The 19023-nt window shown below is 42.3% G+C and overlaps 1 long non-coding RNA gene across 1 annotated transcript; it reads right to left on the bottom strand.

Moving 5' to 3' along the window:
* Positions 1-3827: 3827 nt before the first annotated feature.
* On the bottom strand, positions 3828-12391 carry LOC113924091. Its single transcript, XR_003520529.1, has 3 exons — positions 12324-12391; positions 4956-5142; positions 3828-4422 (listed from the first exon to the last, which is right to left on the bottom strand). It is a non-coding gene; the product is annotated as an uncharacterized LOC113924091 (long non-coding RNA).
* Between the last annotated feature and the right edge of the window lie 6632 nt (positions 12392-19023).

Genomic DNA, 19023 nt, shown 5'->3' with positions numbered 1-19023 from the left:
AGCCATATAACCTATTTGCACTCCAGAAATGAGGAAGCCGATTTATGTCTCTGTTTAAAAAGCCTTGGGAATTTTTGTTTTCCTGTAAATCCCACTCTTCATAAGGAATACAGGCTCATTACGGAAACATGCTATAAAAACCCTAACCAGCGATCCCAAGTCATTGCCAAAGTGAAGTTGCAGTTCACATCTCATGAAACGAATTTGTTTTGATAGCAGCCCCTTAGATTACATGTTGTTTACAACCCTTCATGATACTCACGAGAGGGTGATATGCAAGCAGCATGACCCGCATAACCACAGGGAAGCATCAGGCTTCCCCATATACATAAATATGTCCATCCATGTTGTCTGGCACGTAGATGAGCTTGCACTTCCCCACTTCCGGACTAACCAACAATTATTTTTACTTATTTATGACAGCCTATCTCCAAAAAGAATTTGAGGCAGCTTGCAAAATTGATTAATAGCCATCGGAAAAACAGACTTCAGGGCCAAAGTCGGATTTTTTATCTGGAAGAAAGTTTCACCACACTAAGCATAACAGTTGATCAATGCCAGGAGTGAGCTAAAAATTGCATGGGAAGACTCATTAATGCTCATTATGTACTTTCTGAGCTCTGGAAATACAAATGCACTTCAAATGCTCTATAATATAGCAGGTTACATCAACCTAGACCACTTGCAATCATGGAGATGTTGTTGACAGCTTCAGAAATAAAGGACATCTGTGTAACTAAACATATAAAGCTTGTCTTTTAATAAGAGCCACTCCTTGCCCAAATAGAAATTAAGTCCAACCACAAACAAAATTTTCCTATAAAAGGAAATATGAGATTTGTTGATTTGTTTTTTGCCAACCTGAAGAATTATCACACCAGGAAAAATTCCTTTTTTTTTTCTTTTGGATACATAAAAAGATTTCCCCTAAATAAGACCTAGAACTGTAGGATGATGTTGTATTTCCCAACTTGAAATCTTTCATTATGGGGGTCTTAAGCTGTCTTGGACTTTCCAAAAAAGCATGTTGTAAAATATATCCCAAATCTGAATATTCTCATCCAGTCCCCACCATTTCTTGCAGTAGCCCTCTAATTGGTCTCCTTTCTCCCAAGCTCATTGAACTAAGGTCTGTTCTCTACAAAGCAGCCAATGTAACCTCCGAAGATGGAAATCACATCATAAACTCCTCTGCTCAAACTTTGCAAAGGCTTGCCATTTTACTCAGTTATGTCATTTTGTTATGTGCCTTCACCTCTCCCTTTTACCTGCCACTCTGGTGGGATTTCCAGTGTATTCAGCAGAACCTCCAGAGAGGTGCCTCCAAGGCTGCCGCAGGGATGGAGAAGGGGCAGGATGTATATAAAATAAACGAGACTATTTTCACATTATATATTTTGTCTTCCAAGAAGTATCCTGATATGATTTCATTTGCAGCTGTATTTAGGAGATCATTAAGATTTAATGTGACATAGGACTGCTTTTGGTGCTCAACCCAAGCACTCCTGTACCGTTCCTGAGCTCTCAATTTTGCTTCACTACTAGTCGGTTTGAGTATGTTGTTAATATTTTTTCAAAAAAAGTACACAAATGATACATTTTCTAGTGATTGCATTTCTGACTATATCTTTATTTTGCGTAAAATACAATTTGGCTGCCTAGGAAGAGCTGGATCTCAAATGATTCTTGTCGTGGCATTAGATAGTAATTTCTCCTCATTGCCAGCTCTCGAGAGGTGCAGAGGCAGGTGAATTCTCACCTGTTTTTCCCTTTTTTGTGGGTGGCTTGTCTTTTGACCCGGGTAGGATTTAAATTTTTTATCCTTATAAATCAAAATATGTGCCAGGATGTGTCTCTTTGTATCTTTTACTTCACGTTTGCCTGGAATTCAAGGACTCTTAATCTCCATATACAGCTCTTAAATCACCCTCATAAAGTATTTTTCCAGCTTTTTTTCCAAAAGCCAACTCAACCAGCATGGAGAGCTCAGTTCTCTTTCTTGACATCCTTGCACATCTATTCACTTTCTTTTCATTCTGTGAAAATTCCAGTTTGTTTTCATATCCCCAATTCATTTTCTTCCACTCCACTTGTACCCCATGCACTTCCAAAGAAGACTTGAACGTTCGGATTACATACTTAGCGCCTTTTCCATCCTTTCTTATGTCATTAACGACCCTCCCCCCATTTCCTCTCTTTTACATTTTTCTCTCATCTTGGACCATTCATTCCTCACACAACTTTCATTTCCTAGAAGCTTTGCTGTCTCTCATTCGGTTTAGGGTGTTTTACTATGGTTTTGATAACAAATCATGTTCAGAGGTATGTTTTTAATCTGTCTTCCTGTGATGTTTCCTTTAATTTTTTTCCAAGAAAAATTTTATAAGCCCCATTTAGTTTTTGTCTTTACTCGTAATCAGCATGGACTCATTGTTTGCCAACATAAATATGCCAAAGATAAATCACTTTCGTTCTGCCCTTTGAATGTAGGTAATGAATAAATTCCCTCCTCAGATCTTTAGTTGAAATAAGTTGATCGCCATTTCAAATTTCTAATAGATATTCATCTACTGCAAAACAATGAATTATTTTTTTCCATCCCCAATTTCTGATTCTCGGTAACTGTGAGCAAATGAGTAAATAAAACACAATTTCCAGCAGTCCACTTCCCACTCCTACTCTTAGCTCTTTACACATGAGAAGCACAACATCCTCGATGTGACTGAGGTGTTGATCACCAACCCTGTTTCCTCTTCTTCCTGGACACAGGGCCAGACTAGCTACCTCAGTTCCTTTACAGTTAGGATTCTAGCCAGAGGAATGAGTGGAAGTGATGTATAGCGCCTCTAGATCTGACCAAGCAAAAACTCCCGTATGTGGCCCACTCTCTCTTCCCACATCCGTTCGCTGGCAGTTGGTGCTCAGGGGAGCATGAGAAGTCACATGTTTTTTATTGAGGTATAATTAATATATGAAAAACTGCACATTTTTGGTGTATACAATTTGATAAGCATGGACATATGCATATACCTGTGATAACCTACCCATCAAAACCCAAAACAAAACATATCTATCACCTCCAAAGTTTTCCTTGTCTCCCTTTGCTTTTGTGTGTGTGTGTGTGTGTGTGTGTGTGTGTGTGTGTGTGTGTGTGTGTGTGATAAGAACACTTCACAAGAGATCTACATATATTTCAAGGTGCACGATACCACATTGTTCACTAGGGGCACTGTGTTGATAGCAGATCTCTAAAATATATAGGTCTTGCATAACTGTTACCTTTATACCCTTTGAACAACTTCCCACCTCCCTCCCCAAGAAGTCACATGTTTAAGAGGGCAGAACATGTGGCAACTTGGATCCTTGAGTCCCTGTGTGGAGCAGACCTTGCCCCACCTCCTCATCACCATCCTACTGTGTGAGGGAGGAAAACACTTCTACTGCATTCACTGAAATATTAGGGTTTATTTGTTTTAGCAGTGAGTGTACTTAAACCAACAGACACTGTCTTTCTTCTACCCCTTCCCATCACAGTTATTTTCAGAAAGTGGCTGGATCTGGATAGACATAGACATAGAGAAGAGGGTGGGAATTTTTTAGGAAGGATGACGGCACGTCGGCTCCCTCTCAAACCATAAGCCCAAGAAGAGGGACACAGAGTCCTGTTCGCTAGTGTGTACAGCCCGAGCATGTCGAGTTATGCACCATGAGGAGGTATTTTCTTTTTTTTAAGATTTTATTTATTTATTTGAGAGAGAGAATGAGAGAGAGAGAGCACATGAGGGGGGGAGGGTCAGAGGGAGAAGCAGACTCCCCGCTAAGCAGGGAGCCCGATGCGGGACTCGATCCTGGAACTCCAGGATCATGACCTGCGCCGAAGGTAGTCGCTTAACCAACTGAGCCACCCAGGCGTCCCGAGGAGGTATTTTCTTATACTGTACATGGTTTTTGCTCTTTGAAGGGAAGACTGAAGATGCAGAGAGGCAAAGCGTGACTTGGTACACCTTCTCAACACTTTATTTTCACTATTGGTCATGGGAATTCTGTCCTCATTCCATGTGTGTTTTCTGCCAGTCCTTAGTTTTGACAATTCAAGTATTTAAAAAAATTGTTTTACTGTTGAAACAGACACCTCATGGGTGGGGGGAAGGGTTAGCCTGGTGATGGGTATTAAAGAGGGCACGTTCTGCGTGGAGCACTGGGTGTTATGCACAAACAATGAATCATGGAACACTGCATCCAAAACTAATGATGTAATGTATTGTGATTAACATAACAATAAGAAAATTAAAAAAAAAAGAAATATATTCCAGAGATGTGCCCTTTCTTCAGGAACCTCCTACTTGATCTCCAGAGGTCATGCTCATCAGCAAGGGAAGAATTAGATGTTTCAAATAAGATGGAAGGAAAGACGATGTTGACCTTTGATGGGAAGACAATAATTAATAGTTTAGGAACATGTTTTGAATCAGTGAAATATTGTTTAGAGTGCTTTTATCATCTGATATTTAAATAACAGCAATAGTAATACATTATATATGATGAACGTTAGATTATAGGTCATAGCTTTATCATAAATGATCTCTTTGGTCAAAAAACACCCCCTAAAAATTAGGGAAAAATACAAGGGAAAGCAAATTAAGGAGTAGCAGTGTAGAAAAAAAAAATCAAAGAAAAAATAGATGCATATAATGAAATAAACAATTACCAATGGATATACTTTGCATCTTATTTTACCTGAAATATACCCCTGAAAAATATAATCTCCTTTGTGTTTTAAAGGCAAATTATATTTTTAGATACATTAGGAGAAAGTACTCAAATAGTTCCCCATTTATTCTGTTTCTACTTTCCCCCTTCAACCCATCATCTATACCACAATCAGGGTCAATCCCCAGTTTAAAACCTTTCAGTGACTTTCCTTTCAGTTGGAATAAAATCCAAATCCTTTTTACCTGAGTGATCTGGATTCTGACTCCTCTCCAACTTCTTCTCATTCCACATTTTTCTCCACCCCTAAATTTCTTTGGCCACACTGGCCTTTCGTTAGTTGCTCGAATAGATTGAATTCTTTCCCACTTTAGATCCTTTGCCCACGCTGATCCCTCAACCATGAAGCCCTTCCCGGCACAGGTCTGAAAGCTAAACATATCTCATGTTAACATACCTCCTGATGTTAGGCCTTCTCTGAGTCCCTGTATGGAAATGAGGTTCCCACTGCTAGATAGTCAGGTCTAGCAACATATCTTTCAGAGCACCATGCCACACTTGCTTGGTCAGTGTGCTAGACTGTCCTGCTAGAGAAGAGGTACCATGTGGGTGGTGAAGGGAACTGAGGGCCATGGCCAGTGGCAGTCAGTACTTTCACACTGTTGTATTGTCATCCAGAGAACTCTTTTTTTTTTTAATCTCACAGATGTGCTCAATAATATTTACAGAAAGAAGAGATGAAAGGTCCCTGGTCCCTTTTGTTAAGTGAAGGATCCTTCACAATGTGAAGAAAAAAAAAAAATCCCTCCGAATTTAACCACTAGAGAAGTTCAGGCTTTAATATGCCTGATTTTCGTAGAAGAGCTCTAGAAATACTTGTAGGCATGGGCTGCAAGAATCAAGGGTTGCTCATAGCTCTGAGTGAAAAGGCTAAGAAAAAAAATTTGAATAGGAAATTAGGTAAATTAGTAGATAAATAACATAGAAATAGCATATACATTTAAACTATCTTTGGCCTCTAGATACAGGGAGATCTTCTACAAATGGATGCTTCTTTAGAGGCTGACTCTCCTTCTAACGTGGGCTCTCAGAGGAGGGCGTGGCCATTTGATTACATAAACAAATAATTGGAAGTGTTTTTACTCTAAGACAAGAAACTACCCAAGAGATGACTTGTCTCTGGGAAGAGTCATTTAGGTTTGATTCCTATGAGAGGCTTGCAGAACTGCGAGATCGTTAATTGACTTGAAACTCTTGCTGCCAGATGAAATCCTGGTGTGTGTTCACAGTGCTCCGAGGATTCAGCTAGTTTTGGAACTGGGAGAGGAGGGAGACATACATGCATCTGAAAGAAATTCCTTTTCGAGGTAACAAAGAGGAGTCAAAGCTAATTAGAGACCACAGAGCAGACGTGTACAAATAATTACATATTTATAGGGTGTACATAAATACTAATTAAAGTAAGTGCTGAAGTGGTGAGGGGGACTAACCTCTTCTGGTTTGAGGACGGTGTCTCCAAAACAGTGATTTCATGTCCCTGTAAACACTCTTCTGAGCGAACACAATTAGCATAGCTGTTGCTCAAATTACATAATTTCCAAGTGAATCCTTCAGACCTAACATTAAGCTCCGTAAATGCCATTATAAACCATTATGTCGAAAATACGTCATAACAATGAATTTTTAAGAAGAGACCCTCACGAAGGTCATGACACATTCAGCCGGGTCAAGTTTTTTTTTTTTTTTTTTTGGAAGCCTCAACGGATTTTATAGTTGCTTAAATCAAACCCTAACTACTCAGTGGAAATTAAAGACAGGCTACCATCCACCCAAGAGAAGCAGTCAAAGGAAATGAACTGAGTTCACATCTCCAGGAGGTGTGTTTTCCAGGTGGAGAGTTTCTCATTACTAGATACCGTCAGAAGGCAGCTCTGTCCTGAAGTGCTGAGCTCCGCAGAACTCTTCTGTTCCCATCAGTTAGCATAACATCATCTGGCTCCTGCTCTGGGTATTGATGTTATGTAAACATGCTTAGGTAAGGGAAGGAGAAATAAACACGCAACCAGTATGCAGTGCTGGCTGCTGATCAATGCCAGAGCGTGCCTTTTTTGAATCATGCTTTATGTAAAACACAAAACACGACTTCGACAAATCTGTACAGTAAGGTGCAAGCTGTGGAGCAAATGACATCAAAATACACAGTGTGGTTATGTGGTTATGTGTCTATTTCATCTTAACTGGATTGTCGACCCTGACATAGATGCTTATGGGACACCTGGTTGATTTCTTGCTCTGATACAAAACTGTATTTGTAGTAAAGCCATGACCTATCTCTTTATTAGCATTGTACGTGGAGTTGATTGTCCTAGATAGCCCCCCTGCTTCTAGTTCCTTCTCCCCAGAAATGCCCAGACACATCCTGGTTGCCGTGACGAACCTTGGCTCTAGGTTTGAATCTAGACTCCGCCTTTTATTAGCTGTGCAACTCTGAATAAATTACTCAATGCAGTCTCCTCTTTGGTGAAATGTGGATAATAATTCCTATCTCAAAAAATGGGTAAGCGGATTAAAGGAGATAATGTAGCCGTGGGTGGCACACAGGAGCTAATAAATGGTAGCTACTTTGAGTATAGAACACCCAGGTGCATTTGATGATGTGCAAACCAGCATTTATGGTCCACTTCAGGGGAGCACTGTGAGGGAATTCTCACAAATATGAGCAGAGGCAGCCCCTCAACCCCACTGCTGCCTATGGTAAGTCAACGGCCGCTTCCGTTACTTGCTGGCCTCACCTAAGTTTATGTAACATAATCTTTACGCAGCCTGAGTGGGCCTTCATTGCCTGGCCACCAGACACTCCCGGGTGGAAACCATCCCTGGGCAGAAATTGCGAAGGGTCCCCGTGCCCCTGGTGGGCACATGCAGTTGGGGCAGAACCTGGACTTGATGGCACATACCCGCTCCTCCCCTCTTTCCCCCTCACACCTTCTTCTGGAGCCCTGATGCCCGCTGTGCTGGCGGCCCTTGGGAGCCTAGCTCTTATTTGTGGTTAACGAAGCAACAGGTGTTAATCATATTCCTAACCTACACGTAAACTGGAGGGAGGCCCTGTTTCTTGTACGGGCTTTAGTTTGCTTCCTGAGAAATGATGACTCCCTCCTTTACCCCAGATTGACTCATTTCTGGGCTCAGTGTGGCCATGATAATTGGTGGCCCTTGCAGACACGGTGTAACTGGCCAAGCATTTCGATCGTTACCACCAGACTATCACAAGCACAGGCTAGAAGAGAAACAATGTATCCGAGGAGATCACTTTTTCTGACCATCTTGTTATTGGTAAAAAAAAAAAAAAAAGAAAATGCCTTCTAAAATTATGCACAGGCCTATTTTATTTGAACATACAGAAATTTGTTTTATTTTAACAAAGATCCTATTCAGTGGATAAAACATGTTTTAATCACCTCCAATCTTCCTGCTGGTGAGGGAGGGATTCCTGCCCTAAGGTTATAGGGATGGCCAAATCGATGACACCCACACTGGAAGAGGAGACCCACAGAAGCTCGTGAGTCACATAGACTTACAGCCCAGAGGAGGACACTGATGTCATGCAGGGCCACACAGGAACAGAATAAGGAACAGCTAAGGGCTGGGGCAAACTGACTTTGTAGTGTCAAGACAGGGAGGTGGCATCTGGCTCCCTCGGTGGCTTGTTTAAATAATTCGGCTAGCTACCAGGGGACTGAAACCCATTCCTCCAGGAGAAGTAGGAACAACCTCTGGTTTCCTTGATAAGGAGGGTTATTTGGCGAGGGACCTTATCCATGAGGTCCACGAGGACATTCAAGGCCCCCTGCAATTTCACCAGATGCCGAGGTGGTCCATAATACAGGGCCTTAGCGTTAGGCCTTATACCACACATGTCAACATTGTGAACCTCTCCTTCTGTTTTTGTAGAAACCAGAGCAAATGGATTTCCCAACGGTGACTATCATTTGCTAAAGGACCCAATTTTTTCCTACATATGACACAAGACTGTGACGAGGTAATATTGTAAGAAAGAAGCAATCATTTGGTATCTTGGGCAATAAGGCATTTTATTTCCTTTCCTTAAATGTGTATGTCATTTCTCCTTCGATCTAGTCCCCAGTCACTAAGAGGGGAGACAGAGAAGTTTGTTTCCCAATTTGGATACCTTCTCGAAACAACAGAAGGATGTGTCATTTTCTTTTGTACTGTATAGCCACTGCTTCATGACCTCCCCACCCCCAACCCACTGTTGAAAAACAGTTGTCTTTTCCTACATAGTTCATGGCACATTTGTATTTATATCTTTGGCAACATTATAAAGCTTGAAGCTCAGTGCATGCTCTCTGCTTTGCAAAGGTAATTATCAGAAGGATAAGAACAAAGAGGGCTATTGTCTCTCTTCTCCATCCCATCCTCTGTCCCTTAGATTATGCAGCACTCACCCATACAATACAGCTGCTTAAAAAATTAGGTAGACTGTGTATAGCATTATAAAAAATAGATCTTTTAAAAAATCCAAAGGTTTAACTGATAGACACCTAAAATAGTGCCTGGCATACAGTAAGCTCTTATTCCAACATTTGTTAATCAGGTGAATGTCTACCGTAGGTATGATTAAAATGAACCAGCACAGAGTTCAAAAAGATGAACACACCTACATGAAAAACCTACAGGGCCTACTTGCTGACTCTCAAGGTCGATTCTTAAATTGGACTATGTACCAGGGTTTTTCTAAGTGAAGATCCTGGGTCACCTCCATCAGAATCACTTAGGATGGTCCTATCCCAGTTTGTCTAAGGCCAGGAATCAGCATTTTGGAGAGTACCCTTGCTGATTCTTCAGTCCACTGCAGTTTGAGACTCACTGGGCTACATAATTAAATAGGTGCATTTTAGAGAAAAGGAAGGCCCTATAGGTTTTTTTCTGTTTGTGTTTCTTGAATATTCATTCATATGTTGAAATCTTGCCCCACAAAGTGATGGTATTAGGAGGTGGGGTCTTTGGGGGGTGATTGGGCCCTAAAGGTGGTGTCCTCATGAATGTAATTAGTGCCCTTATAAGAGGCCCCAGAGCGAACGCTTGTCCCTTCTGCCATGGGAGATTCTAGTGAGAACACAGCCATAAATGAGGAAGTGGGCTTTCATCAGTCAGTGAATCTGCTGGCACCATGACCTTGGCTTTCCAAGCCCCCAGAACTGTGAGAAACATGTTTATTTATAATCCACCCGGTGTATGAATTTTTGTTACAGCAGTCCAAAGATATTAAGAAAGAAGGTAAGAGACTCTTCTGACCAGCATAGGCCCACTGAGTCACAGTTTCGCTCTCGGTGTGAATACAGGTGTTTTCGGATTCTTCCATCACCTACAAGACTCTTCTCACCAACACACGTACGTGAATTTCATGATGAAAAGAGATGTGCCTTTGAATTGTGCTTTATGGTGTTTTGTTTTAATTCCTAGAATGTATTTTATTCATTTTTTAAAGTTATTTACTTAAATCTAAGGCAAGCTAAACTGGAAACACCTAGGTCTCCATGCTCTAACTCCTTTTTTGATAGGCTTCAAAATTAATTACTCTGTCCTTGGTCTCAGATATGGTCCCAGTGATCCCTAGCCCTAGTCACACTGAGACGACTGCATGGTGACCCCCATGCCGCCCCTTCCACCATCTTGGATTTGATGTTCGCCTCTCTACTCTGCAGTTAGGCAGGCTTTGAAGTTTGTGAAGAACACTCTCTGCTTGAAGACCCTGAACTAGTGGTAGTTCAGCTCCTCTCAATTTTGGGATAACCTAGACTCCTTTGTGGTAGGGCTGAGACTGGTGTTTTCATGGGGGAGGAGTTGTGTCCTCAGCCTCCTGGGCAGCTGGGGCTTTTTCCTTTCCTTCACCCCTATATTAGGGAGTTAAGGAGCAGAAGAAGGATGCTATTAGGGTTGTCTGTCTTCCCCAGTCCTATGGTGCTGGAATGGACTTCTGGTGGAATTCTCTCCTTTTCCTTTCACTCCCTCTGGGCTTCAGCCTTGGGCTGGGGGGCTCTCGGGCTTCCATCCCGTCCACTGTGTAGCCTTCACTCTGCAAGACTGAGGCAAGAGGTCTGCTGTGAGGCCTTTAGCTGCTTCTGCAACAGTTTTGCTGGTCGTCTCTGCCCTGCAGTCAGCACACACACGCTACCCACAGGGGAGGGACCAGCAGCTCTTGCTGACATGCTGCAAGTACGCTCTAGAAGCAAGCACTTCCTCCCACTATGTGAAGACCTCTGAGGCCACAGCATAAGCACCTGTAATGGACATGTGGGTTCCACTTCCTGCTGGATCCATGAAGGCTATTCCCTGCTGGTGCTGTATTAATGTGCCAAGTCTGTACTGCGTTGCCTCCCTGTCCACAGCTCCTGCTGTGGTGTCTATCATTACCACTGCTGCCCCTCTGTCAGGCACTGTAGGCACTGTGATTAGGAAACGGTGTACTTCCATGAGCACAGTTCATAATGAAAGGAGCACAGTTCATAATGAATGGGCCCAAACACCTCAGGGACGATGGGGAGGCTCCTGATGTTGACCTGATGGTGATCCCCTTGTCCATGGGGCTCCGCAACCACTGAGCTCTGCCTCAAACACAGGTATGTCCCCTGTGGCCTCCTCTAGGATGACCTGGGCACAGCTGTAAGCCTCCATGGTGGTCTTGGGGGTAAACAAGGTTTTCCTAGTGAAAAAAAAAAAAAATCCCTTGTACCTGAAGGGGACACAGCTGAAGGTTAAAAATGTGGCCAGTGGCAAGCTTCGGGTGGGGCTGTTGTTTCTCATGACTTGGATGGCTATCTTTACAAACTTCAAGGAAAGCTGCCTGGTTGGCTCCAAGGTCTCAGTAGGCCCAGGCCTCTTCCCTGGGTGTCGTCCACACCTGACATGCTTCTCCTAGCATGCGGCTGGCTGGGCCAGCATCACAGTTCTATCAGGTGTTGCTGGGCTGTGGGATGTGAGGCTCAAGGTCACCACCAGCACATGGTGTACATCAGTCACTTCTCTTTTGCTGATCTGGATAGTCTCTCTCACAGATCGGTGGGTACTTGAATATAGCACACTCTCCCTTGTACAGATGTCGCTGCAGTGTCCCCGTGGAAGTAATACAAATGCTCACTACACACTACTTTCCGCTGTGTAATATGGGAACACAGATTCGCGGCTCATGGCGGTCTTTTATCAAGATAGCTCTCTGGGGCTCCTCCACACCTCCCTCACCACACCTCACAGGCAGGCCACCACGGCTCCCCAGGCCTCGATGACAGGTGGCTGAGCCTGGTCTGCGCTCCGAGCACTCCGAAGGGAGCAACCAGGAAGGTGCGCGGGCGCTGAGTACCCACCACTCAGCTCTTTGCAGCCTGCCGGGGACAAGCCTGACATACTCTCCGAGGGCAGGAGACGCGGGTCGCGCTAGGGAGGGGCCTCCCCTAGCCGCCCCCTTGGTCCCCACCGCTACTGCTTTTCATCCCTCAACCTGAGCCAATCACAAACGCCCGCCTGCCTCCTGAGCCTTCCACGCGACCAACCCCGGGGCCACCTTTAACCCTCTCTTGCCCATTGTGACCTACCGACAACGTCACACCACCCTTTGTCCTCGTTCCGCAACAGCAGGCTCCTCAGGCTAAGGACTCCACCCCTCAAACTCAGAGACCACGCCCAGGCCCGGGCGGAAGCACAGCGCGCATGCGTAGACACCGCCTCCACGGGTACTGGAAAACCTCGGGGTGGGGGGGAGTGGGGGGGCTTCTAATGACAAAATTAAAGATTTTACACGTGGGCCTGCATCGTTTTCCACTGGAAAATTACCAAAAGGCAGGGGATATATTTGTTCAAAAATTACAGTCTCTCTGAGCTGGAAGGGACTTTAGAAATTATGTGTTACAACCCCCTCATCATACAGAGTTGGAGAAACTTTTCCCATAGGTACCCAGAATCCAGGCGGCTTAGCCTCTGGGTGAGATGCTTTTTGGCATTACTGAGTGCAATACAGGGTCCTTCAACTGACACCATCTCTGCATTTGCAAACTTTTCTTATACATATAAGTAGCTCATTTTTTTTCCCAGATAAACACAAAACAAGTTTGAGTTATCATATAAACAAATCCAAAATATTCTTTGAAGCAAGCTGTTTTAACAGATACACAGTTGACCCTTGAACAACATGAGAGGGGTAGGGATGGGTAGGAGCGCTGACCCCTGCCTGGTCAAAAATCTGAGTATAACTTTTGACTGCGCCAAAACTTAACTATTGAGAGCCTACTAATAACATAAACATTCTATTAACACATGTGTTATATGTTATTTGTATTATATACTGTATTCTTACAATAAAGCAAGTAGAGAAAAGAAAATGTTAAGAAAATTATAAGGAAGAGAAAATATATTGATAAGACTGTGCTGTATCTATGGAAAAAGAATCTTCCTGTATGTGGACCTTCGTAGTCCAAACCTGTGTTGTTTAAGGGTCAACTGTAGATGAAAGCTTAGAGCTGTATTTGAGCTATCTAGCTATATTTGGAGTCAAATAGCTTGGCTACATCAAATTTAGGAGAAACAAAGACGGAGCCGTTCTATTACTCAAAATGCCCCTTCTGCTCAGAAAGGTTTGATCTAAATCTGGAGAAGCACTGGCTATGGGATAGGCCTTAATTTTTTCAGGCCTGAGTTGATGTAATAGGGGAGAATTGATACAGTGATACTGGGATAAATAAATCCTCTAAAGTCAAAGGCACCCATAGCAAAGTCACCCTGGTAATAAATGGGTTTGCAGGAATGTTTGGTTCCCTCCGCACTGGATGAGAAGTGTCATCACTTAACAAATGAGTCAGAGTCAGAGACGTCAAGTCCTGAATTTTTACAAAGATCGGGGTCAGAATTAGATTAAATTAGTGGTCAGGATTCTGGGAGTTCATATGAACCAGCCTGTTAAGGGGGAGAAGGGGTCATCATAAACTGATACACATACCAGAACATATTCCTATGTTTCACATTTTACTTACAGGTCTGATCGAGACATTTCTGATGGCAAGGCATTTTATTCGAAGTTATTATGTGTTTGTGATTTGTTTTCATAAGGGAGCTAATGGGATGAATTAAGACATGACATAAGAATGTAGGAACTATCTTACAGGGCGAGATCCCTGGACCATCCAGCTCAGTGTTCTGTTATTGACAGAAACACCAAAGGGTGGATCACGGGAAAGCATCACTGTCTTTCTTGACTAACCTAAAACTTCGGTTGGGCCTGACTTCCCTTAGTAGTATTTTGATGTATCCATCATTTTTAAACTTGTTCAAAACTGTTTATTTTTATGATAATTAGTTTTCCGTACTGGATGACAGAATCTGTGTTGTTTACTTAATTTATTTCGCTAAGTCTGAATGTCTCTTCATCTAGCCATTTCAGAATCGGAAAAGGGATAGGAAAAGATCCTTCTCTCTTGTCCAAGGTCCTAAGCCAGCCTGGCTTATAGCATGCACTGGACACTGAATAAAGATGGTCTGTAGCACATACCCAGCCGATACGTTCCATATCTTCTTCTTCCTCTGGTTTTCTCTTAACTTCCAACCTCTAACCTGGCAGCTCATTCCACCATTATCTCCTTGCCCTGACTCTCGTGTTTGTACATTTTCATCTCCTGGTTGTGAACTCTTCCATCACCTGAAGTCATCATCTGTCCTTTTTTGGAGAACTTGTGGATCATCTTGGGACACAGGTCATCTGGCCTAATCTACTCACAGCCTACTTAACATGCTGGATCTCCTTCACCAACTCAAACGCCTACCCCACCCAAATAACTTATTCCAGTCTTTCAGAGGAAACTATACACATGTTCACTTTATACACATCACTCATTCTTCTGTGAATTGCAATCCTAGATTTTTACAATTCAATAACTCTGATTCTAAAAAAGTCACACAGGAGCTGAAAATGAGCCAGGCAAAGGTGCATCGGATGCCTTTATCCTCTGAGCCAGGTGATAGCCTGACCAAGTTGTATAATCTTGGGAATGTACAAATGAAATGAAACTGCACTGGACGAGGACAGAGGTGGGGGTTCCTCTATAGTTGATGGGCCCAATGAGTTTATCAGCTTGCCAGGACATACATGAATTTTCCAAAAGTACATTTACTCGGTGCTAGGATTCCTGATTCCTTTTCAAGTAAGCTGACACTGCAACTTTATTTCTACTTATCTTTCTTAAATAGAATTATTATTTTGTTAGATCCGGCAGAGGAAACCGTGTTATAGGTTCCGTGCCACATCCTTAATTCCATAAACTTCACTCTCCCCTCTAGCAGTGGCACAATGGCTGTAGCCATCACAAGAAGAAAGTGGGCAGCAAAGCACACATATTCCTGTGTGTAGCACCAAAACCCCTTCCTTATTCTGCCATTCAACAATTTGTTGTTGTTGTTTTTTATTGAGGACCTATTATATGTTCTAAGCACTGAAAATCCAACAGTAAATAAAGCTGTTTATTATATACATAAATAATGTCTCCATCATCCAGCCCTTTGTGCTTGTCCTCCAGTCCCTAAAGTTTCCTTGTGGAATTTATAAGTAAAAATATTAGGGATAAACTCTAAAGGTAAAAAAACAGGGCAGAGAGATTGGGAGACCAGAAAAGTCACCACGGAGAGGGTGCCATTTGCACAAATGTTTCAAGGAAAAGAGAGAAAGCAGCCTTGAGCATATCTATTAGAAGAGCATCACAGGCCAGGAGAACAGAAAGGGCCAAGGTCCTAAGGAGGCCAGTGTGTCCAGGGAGGAGTGAGAATGGAGAGACCAGCAGGAGATGAGATCAGAAAGGCTGGTGGGTAGGATAGATCAAGGCCTGACTTCTGAGTTACTCGTTAGGACTTTAGATTTTCTTCGGAGCACAAATGAGGAGTAAATTCTGTGTTTTGAGGAGCATACTGTTTATGTTTTAAGGTGATTACCCTGGTTGTTGTGCTAATACGAGAACAAAGGGGTTTGGAGCCAGTTAGAAGGCTGTGGCAGTAATCTGGGTGTGAGATGCTGCTGGCGACTTGGACCAGGGTGGGGACAGAGTGAGATGGGGTCAGATTCTGGATACATTCTGAAGGTAGAACCAAAAGGATTTGCTAGCCTTGTGTATGTGAGAGAAATATGAGAGAAAGAGAGAAGCTGGGGATGGCTCCAAGACTTTTTGACCCATGTAGACATCCCACCAAGTCTTCTCAAATCTTCGAAGACTTTCTACTCTTCTAGTTTCGCAGGCATTTCTAAATAATAATAGTAATAATCATGCTAGATTCTATCCAAATTATTAGTGTTTTATAATTTTCAAATTATTAAAGCTTCATTTGCTATGCTAGGTGGTTTTACAGTTGACCCTTGAACAATGCAGAGGGTAGATGTAGTGACCCCCTGCAGTCGAAAACCCATGTATAACTTTCAACTCCCCCAAAACTTGGCTGCTGATAACCTACTGTTGACCGAAACCTTACCAATAACAGAATCATTTGATTAACATATATATAGTATATTATATGTATTTATACTGTATTCTCACAATAAAGTAAGCTAGAGCAAATATTATTAAGAAAAAATACATTTACAGTACTGTCCTATATTTATCAGAAGAAATCCACATATAAGTGGACCTGCACAGTTCAAACTTGTTCATCTATATATATATCTTTGTTTTTCTGATGTGCATAAACGTATATAGTGTTGCTGAGTATAATTTTCTTTATATCTGTTTCTGCTTGCAAAATTCTTATCTAAAGAATACCAAAACTTATTGTGTTATTTTAGGAGGAGAAATGTTGGTGGCTTGGGCCAGGGTGGTATAAGAGAGAGGAGAATGAAGAAAATAAGTTGTCCTAGTGTGTTAGTGGTAAATGTATTTTCATCACTAACAAGAATAAAGAATATTAGGTGATATCATTAATTTAATTTGTCAGTGACTCATTCAACAAAGATTGTCTAGTGTGTTTTCGGTGCCCTAGGTGCTGGAGACACATCGGTGACCAGGATGGGCAGAAATCCCAGCTCTTCAGGAGTTTGCATTCTTGAGGGTGGAGACAAATTATATATATAATATATGAGATGATGATAAGTGCTAAATGCATGGGGGCAGGGTGCAGACAAGGAAGGAAGATAGAGAGTACCAGAGGAATCCATATGTGGTTAATTCTTAAAGCTTATTAAATAATATATGGGATTTATTTCTGTGTCTATTTCTTTCTAACAGCTTAATACTGGGAAATATATTCATTTTATCAATTTGACTACCAATAAAATAGAATATGGGTTACATACCTAGTATTTCTAGATTTTTTAGAGTATTGGAAAGAAGAATTAAGAATGGAACCCCATGGTAAGGGTAGTGCCCCCTGAGCACACCGACAGTGTTCCCCATGAAGATAACAGAATATTTTAATAATGAGTAGTAAACTGTACTTGCTTAGACAGTAGTCACTGCAGACAATTGGGTTTACATATCTATTTAGCATCACCTCTATTTAACCTACTCAGGTTGTCCTCATTAGGGCTTTTCACTTAGAACACCATTATAGCAATCATATACTGTATTTTTAGCATCTTATATAAACTTCCCTACAAATGCCCAAGTTATATAACCACCCCCCCCCCCCAGACTTTTCTCCAGCCTCTCACAGAATTACAGTAGGGGCGAGGAAGTGTGTGCAGTGGGAGATCCCTGGTCTGTGACTGGAAACGTTCACGTCCCAGAGATTGGTCTCCCCTCCCCTGGATGGGCCTGGGTGTGCATCAGCAAAGTGTACTTCCTGATACCCCCTTCTTCTATTCTCAGCCTTGCCTCTGCGAAAATGTAACAGGTGTCACGTTGCTGTGTTCCTGAGTTTGGAAGACTCTCTGCCTCCTCTCAGTTGTGTTCAAACAAACCCCTAGGGCTCAGCTCCAGAGGCAGAGGCACCTGAGAGATGGTTCCAGTTCCCTCATTTTACAGATGGCAAATGAGGCTCCAGGAGCTCCAGATGACTTCCTTCCAGATAGAGAGCACAAAAATGGGCAGCCCCAGGTCCCCAGATTGCCCCTCCAGTATGACTTCCGTTAAACTAGGAGTTTCTCACACACATAAAATAAGGGCTATGAGAGGTGGTCTCTGAAGACCCTTTCATCTGTGCGTTATGTTGAGATATGCTATTCGGTGTGTACTGATTATATTGGACTTTAGAGTTTACTGTTTTCCATGCAGTGACTAGAATGTTACCAACTGCAATAAATCAGGAAGAGGACATAATTTTGCTTGGCTCTTTAAAGCTTAAATTCGGTCTTTCTTTTTTAATGGTAAGGATGTGAAGAAACAAATGGTAAATTCACCCACGGCAAAAAAAAAAAAAAAAAAAAAAAAGGCTCAAATACACATCTTCAGCTGACTTGTGTCCAGGAAAAGCACTATGTTACGTTGTTCTTAAATAGGAGTTTACCTAACTATATCAGGAAAAGTCTCCTTCTGGTGTGGCGGGGGGAGGGGGGGGGAAGGGAATGATGGTGATAAGCATTTTCCAAATTAGGAAACAGATATGCTTTTCTTCTTACTCTCTTACATAACTGATCTATTTTAGAAGACAACACTAAAAAACTGAAATGAAATACAAATCTCATGATTTTACTACTTTACGCTCGCAGGAAAAGAGGGGAGAGCTTCACCCCAGGGCACTCCTTCCGGCCAGGGGGCTATTTCATGGGTTCCCTCTCCTCCTCTGCAGCCTGCCTGGTGAGCCAGAGACCCAAGTCCGAACTTTGGAAAATGAATGAAGAAAGGTACTAATTTTTCTCTCCTCTTAATTTAAAAGGCAGTCACATCAAAGTGCGTACATATCCTCTTTTGGTGGCAAGGAATGATGGAAGAGTGACCTGTCTACAGTCTGGGATTGTTTTGCCCCAGACTTCCTGTTTCAGAGGGAAATTGTGCAGCACACAAAGGCCAGAGAGGCGGTACAGTCTCTTACATAAATAAGTTACATAAATGAGAACCAGTTATGTAAATGTATAAACCAGCAAACATGAATTATAACCATTCACAAATGCCAAGGAGATCACGGCAAGATTCCTCCCACGGTCCCATTTTTTCCCCCTCTTACATTATTGTAATTATACCATTTTATTTCACACCAGAATCAGATGTGGTCATGTCACATTTATTAGGGAAAGAAACTCCCAAATGACAGATGATACTTCACACTATTTTCTGAACCATACATTTTACTTTGGGGGGGAGGGAATTCCATAATAAAACCTGATTCGAACTA

Source organism: Zalophus californianus, chromosome 2, assembly GCF_009762305.2.
Source record: "Zalophus californianus isolate mZalCal1 chromosome 2, mZalCal1.pri.v2, whole genome shotgun sequence".
Classification (NCBI taxonomy): Eukaryota; Metazoa; Chordata; class Mammalia; order Carnivora; family Otariidae; genus Zalophus; species Zalophus californianus.
The sequence above is the reverse complement of the archived record's forward strand: the minus strand, read 5'-3'. Positions and strand labels throughout refer to the sequence as shown.